The sequence below is a fragment of the Moschus berezovskii genome, chromosome 14 (genome assembly GCF_049115385.1).
Source record: "Moschus berezovskii isolate FMDL1 chromosome 14, NW_MosBer_1.0, whole genome shotgun sequence".
Classification (NCBI taxonomy): Eukaryota; Metazoa; Chordata; class Mammalia; order Artiodactyla; family Moschidae; genus Moschus; species Moschus berezovskii.
The window spans coordinates 30,126,501-30,132,500 of NC_142473.1; positions in this window are offsets into that span (position 1 = coordinate 30,126,501).

Here is a 6,000-nt window from a genome sequence, read left to right on the forward strand (position 1 = left end):
GCCTATGAATATGAAATGTTTGATATAATGTGTTATAGTTTGGTCAGCTCACATGTCACTTCTTTAAAATCTTTCCGAATTCTCCAGTGGAAGTTCTCACTCTGAGCTCCCTTCATGCTTCAGTTCAATTCGGTTTAGAATAGTTCAATTCAATATAACTCAGAAGCCTTCACTGAACATGTCAGGTTGTAAGTTTCTTTCTTTGAGCCTGAAGAGATGATGATGTCATCTACAGAAGTGGAAGATTTAGTTATACAAATGGAAGAGGAGGCTTGGGGAGAAGATAACCAAGTTTCTTTTTTCCCCACACATAGTTATGTTATTTCTGTCCATAAACTTTCTTGATAACCAATTTATACTTGCCTAATACATGTCATATTCCTGTAATATGTAGAGGTGGAGCAGCAGCTTGGCATGACACCCTCTAGAGCCAGACCACACGTGTTTGGAACTCAGCCTCAGTTTTCCCTAGCTGTGTGATCTTGGACACATTACCTAACTTTTCTGTCTCTTAATTTCCTTGTCTTTAAGATGAGGATAATAGTAGCACCCACCTCATAGGGTTGTTACGTTGTTAGAGTTGACATTTGTAAAGCACTTAGAATATTACCGATAATGGTATGTTAAAGAAAGGTTTGTTCAAAAAATGTGTGTCCTGGAGGTATCACCCAAGAAAAGTGAGGGTAGGAGATGTGGATCTGGGAACTGTCAGTATATACATGGCGTCAGGACTTAGGAGCAAAAGATATTTTCCAGGAAGAATGTCAGCTGCAGAATGAACGGGAAAGAGAACGTGGATTCTTCAGGGAGAACCGATACTTAGGGGGTCAGCAGAGGGAGAGGGTTCAATAAAGGGGACTTAGGAGTGCTCTCAGAAGTAAAGACAACCCAGGAGAAAGTGAAATCAGAAACTAAGTAGGTAGAGAATGTCAAGAAATGGGCTGTGGTCAACAGTGACAAACGCCATAGCAACATCCAATAAGATAAGGAACAAAGCAGAGCCAATTGTTCACACAGCTAATAAAGCGTGTTTCAGACTACATATAATTCCTCTTTCTGCCTGTCTTCACCCACTAAGCTTTGAGTCCTCAACGTAAAGGTTCAAGTCTATTATTCAGCCTCACACACCCAGGGGCTTGCACATGCCTGCAGCACAGCAGGGCTTGCTCTGTGTGGCTGAAATCTTATTTTCATAGCTAGACTTTCTAATGACTCTGGTTCCTTAGTAGCCCACGTCACCCTGCTTGTCTACTGAATAATGGGACAACAAACAAAGTGGAGAGAATTTCAATTCTTTCTTCTTGAGGTCTGCAAGAACAGTCTTGCTCAATACTGGGTATGCTTTTCATTGAGTTTGGACCATTGCAGAAATTGGGATGAGGTCTTAGGAGGTATGGGGTGGGGAAGAACTGGCGGGGAAAATCTCAGACAAGACCATCTTAATGGCATTCCTAGCATCTCCATGCCCCAAATGCACTAGCATTTTCTCACAGCTTGTGTGTAATTCTGGACCTGAAAGTCTGTGTGCTTCCGATGGTTTTCTGGTGACTGCTGTCTTTGCCCCATAGGAGACCAACTGACCACATGTGGGTGGCGCTGACCTTTAAGGCCCCATTCAAACTCAAGATTCTGGCCTGGGCGGCTCCTGAAGGTGATAGTGGAACAGAGCCCAAGAGCTTCTCTAGGTGGAGTCCGTCGATGGCTAAGGGGGTACTTCTGGGTGTGCAGCTCTGCACTGGGTGTTTTGGCTTCTGCAGAGTTGTAGGATTAATTGAGACAGGCAGGGAGGGAGGCTGGAGAGCTGAAAGAGGGCGGGTGGGGGGGTGAGTGTGTGGGTTGTAGGACTGTAGAGCCCCCTGCTGAGAAATTGTAAGGAATGGGGTATGGGCTGGAATGTGTGGGGAGCTCTGACTCACGCAAGTGTTGACAAATAGGCTAGATTCCTTTAACGCCGCTGGACTTTGCTCTTTCAGGATGTACAGCCAGCGTCAGCACACTGCTAATGGGGCTTTGAGAGTCTCCTTTTGATGAACGCGTCCCAGAAAGCAGGTATTAGCCATTTCTGCTGGGGAGGCAATGAAGGCATTTGCAGCTGAAATCGGCTTTCCTGGATGCCCTAATAAAGCAGAGACTTTCAAAGCCCCATTAGCGGTGTGCTGACTGCAGCTTTACATCTGTACTAGCTCAGTTCAAGAGTGGAGCGTTGGACACTCACATCCCAAACCCCAAGGAATGAACTACCTTCAGACAGAGCTTCTTTTCCATCAGTAGTCTGTGAGCTCCTTGGGAGAGAGACTTTGTCTCCTTATCTTGGGGGATGCTAGTCTGGTACCTAGCCCAAAATAGACTCTTAATAAACGCCGACAGAATTGGCAAACATCTTTGGAAGGTGGGGAGTCTTCTGCTCAAGGGAGTTGGAGCATCACATTATGAACAGTTCCTAGCATGGTGTTGGCCCTTGGTAAGCACTCAGTATGTGCTTATGAGATGAATGAATGCAGGGAGGGCTAAAGGGGAAGGGGAGGGCAGAGATGGGGAGTGATAAGGAAAAGCAGCTTCTCCCTCGGCCCTCCATCTGCCAGTGCATGACTGCGTGCTCAGTCACTTCAGTCATGTCTAACTCTTTGAGATTCCATGGATTGTAGCTCTCCAGGCTCCTCTGTCCATGGGATTCTCCAGGCAAGAATACTGGAGTGGGTTGCCATGCCCTCCTCCAGGGGATCTTCCTGACCCAGGGATCCAACCTGTGTGTCTTAACGTCTCCTGCATTGGCAGGGAGATTCTTTACCGCTAGCGCCACCTGGGCAGCCCTGCACCTGCAAGTAGGAAGACTTTATTTCTCCCTTAGCCAGAAATAGCTAAGCTTCTCTACTAAGTAGCAGACTCCATGGTCTCCCTGTCTCCCTGGAGTGAAGGCAGTGGACCTTCTCTTTTTAAGTCCAAAAGGTGGGGAGTGGCATTCTGACAGGGGGGCCCTTGTTGTCGGGCTCTTTACAAATTGTGTATGCCAAGGAATTAACAGAGATGGGGTGATATTCCTTCTGGATGAGATTACTAAGCCTCTCAGAAGCAATGTGCCTTGTCCAGAATAACACAGATGTAAATGATGGTGCCAGAACTGAAATTCAAGTCGGTCTGCCTTCCAAGCTCCCATCTCTCTAACCACCTCCCACTTTCCCTCTGACCACAGATCCCTCTGAGGCTGTCACTCTGAATGTCAACTGTTTCTAAACAGATGACCTTCTCCGCCTGCCTGACTCACAGGCACATGCCCTTAGTTAGGTAGTGGTCTAGAGGGGGATCATCCCAGGTATCCATCAACTTCTTCCCCTTCCATGATCCAAAGCAAATTCCTGGGGGAGGGGGTGACAGATGGACCAGTGCAGCAGGCCTTCTAGTCATCAGTTTCCAGGGACCAGACAGTATTTCTCCAGGTGGATATGCCCTCCTCACCTCTGATCTCTTCTTTCTGAATGCATGCAGTTCCAAACAAGACTTTCCAAGAAGTTCTGGAGAGGAAAAAGAATAATAAACAAATAAATGGACTGAAATAGATAAACACATAAACACCTACCAGCTTGCCCTTGCATGCTCATTCTTTGTTTGACTCAGAACGTGCTGGGTCCCTGAAAGTTCTTGTGTCTGCCGCTGGTGTGTGACTGCAGCTCTGGGCCCCATCATTCTGCCACTTGTATATTTCCAGTCAGGATTTAGTCACTGCACATCTTTGAGAGTCCTCTAATCAGAGAAATTAACACTCATCAGACACAGGAATTAATCTTTGTTAGTGTTGTTGTCAATCTAACTTTGCCTTCCTTGGTGCCAGAAGAGAGGGATGTCCCAGGAGAGATCCACTGCCACCACTGCCAAGGGTCTCACTGGAGACATCTAGGGGTTCACCCAAAGAGTAGAGTCTGGCTCCTCCTCCTGCACACAGGGTATATAGTTCCCCTGATGAGTTCTGTCCTGGGGTTGGGCACTGAGCAGTGCTTTGTTGAGTGACTACAATATGCGAGCAATGTAATGGTGGCAGGAGAGAACTGGGGCTTTGGGAAGGATGTTTCCAAAGCAAAATGGCAACCAGCTAGGACTCTTAGATGATAATCCACAATGGAGGGAGTTCTTTACCATTTACCAGTTTGCCAGACTATAGACCCGTCTTTTGAAGCCAGCCTTCACTGGATGTGTGTGGATATGGTGGGGACAGACCCTCGGTTGCATTTGTGAGAAGTTTGGAGCCGGCTTCGGGTTTCTCAGCATCATACCATCTCCAGGCACGGAGAAGGCACAATGTAAAGAATATCAGGTTGCTACAGCATAAACAAATATGACATTAACACAGTCTCCTGCAATATATATTTCCCATCATCTCATTTGCTCATGAAAACTGTATCATGGAGAGCCGTCTGTTAGCATCACACTTATTCACACCTCAGCACTTGGTTTTGTCAGTGTCAAGCTATCTGCAGACGCCTCAGTAGTCACCAGTTGTCATCAGTGTTCTAGAGCAGATTTCCATTTTAAATTACAACATTCTCCGGCTTAAATGCTTCTTTTCTCAGGCTTGGAAAATCTCAGGGTCTTTGTTTCTGAGTGGGGGTGCTAAGGCAAGCACTGGGAATCAGAAAAGACGACATTCATCTTGGTTTGTTACCATGTATTTTGTGACCTGGGTAAAGTCCCTTCTTCTTTTCTCTGGTCCTTAGCTTCCACATTCGTAAAATGTGGTTATTTGATGAGATTTGCAGCTACTGAGAAAGCAGAGCAGGGGAGTGGCTTTAACTATTTGTGATGGGGAAAGAAGGGGGTCATAACTTTTTTATAATTTGGGACACAGTGACTGGAACTTATGCCACTTCCAAGGCCACAGGAGTATCCCACCTGGATAGGGCTCTGTTTCACACTCTCCATTTCTTGGATGATTGCTTTCTCGGCTACCGGGATAAAAAAAAAAGAAAAAAAATTTCTTTGAGACAAGTCACTTTCTCACTGGCCTGTGACATGCTACATGAACCATCTATATTATGGATGCAACCATGGATGCCGCCAACGTTGATTCATACCTTAGTGACCTCATGGATCACTGACAGCCATGCCGCCTGGCAGGCTGCCTGGAATTCACCAGGGCCTGTCAGAAGCCCCAGCTGTACCTCCGGTTTTGCAGGTGACCACAGGCCGGGTGGCCACCCTTGAGTTTCAAACCTACCTACCATTCTCAGTCTGGGGAACAATCACATCCTCAAATCAAGAGTCAGGAATTCTAAGAGGAGCATTGCTGCTCATGGAACTGAGTGGCAACTTGCAGAAGTACAATGAGATAACAAAGTCTCTTTCAGACATCTTTTCATAATTCAAAGCCCCAGGTAGCCGATAAACAATGCACCGCCAGCCTGCCAGAGTTCTTGCTATCTTGTTGACTGAAGCATTCATTGTGAGGCTTCCCAGGTATCTTATTACGGGGGAAAGGAGGATCTGACCACTTCTGCAGAGTGAAGATTAGTCTGCAGACGGCACGACATCTTTACTTCGTGGTCTTTGTCTCATCGGGTGTCATGAGAGGGTGAGCAGCTTTCTCTGGTTTTGAACACTTGCTTTTTAATCTTTTCTGCTGCCTTTGAATTTTACTTTCAGCTCCAGGGAAGACAGGCTGTCATGGATAGAGCCTCGTGCCCAGTGTAGCACGCTGTGTGCTGGAGGAGCATCCCTCTGAACACTCACCAGTGGGTTCAGTGCCAAGGTTACCGAATCTCCTTCCTTGGCCTTCATGCTCAAATGAGCTCATCAGATCAAACAAGGAACATAGCTACAGACCCACCCAAAACAACCACTTCTGCCACCAGTGCAATCCTGAAACTCCTCCCACACGTCGAGTTTCAGACAATGGAAGAAGGATCAAAGGCTGAGTGATAACAGATCGTTGTCATTTTCTGAGAACACGGGTACCATTGGCAGTAGAAAAGTCACTATTTCCCAGACTTGCAAACTGACCCCTTATTTAGG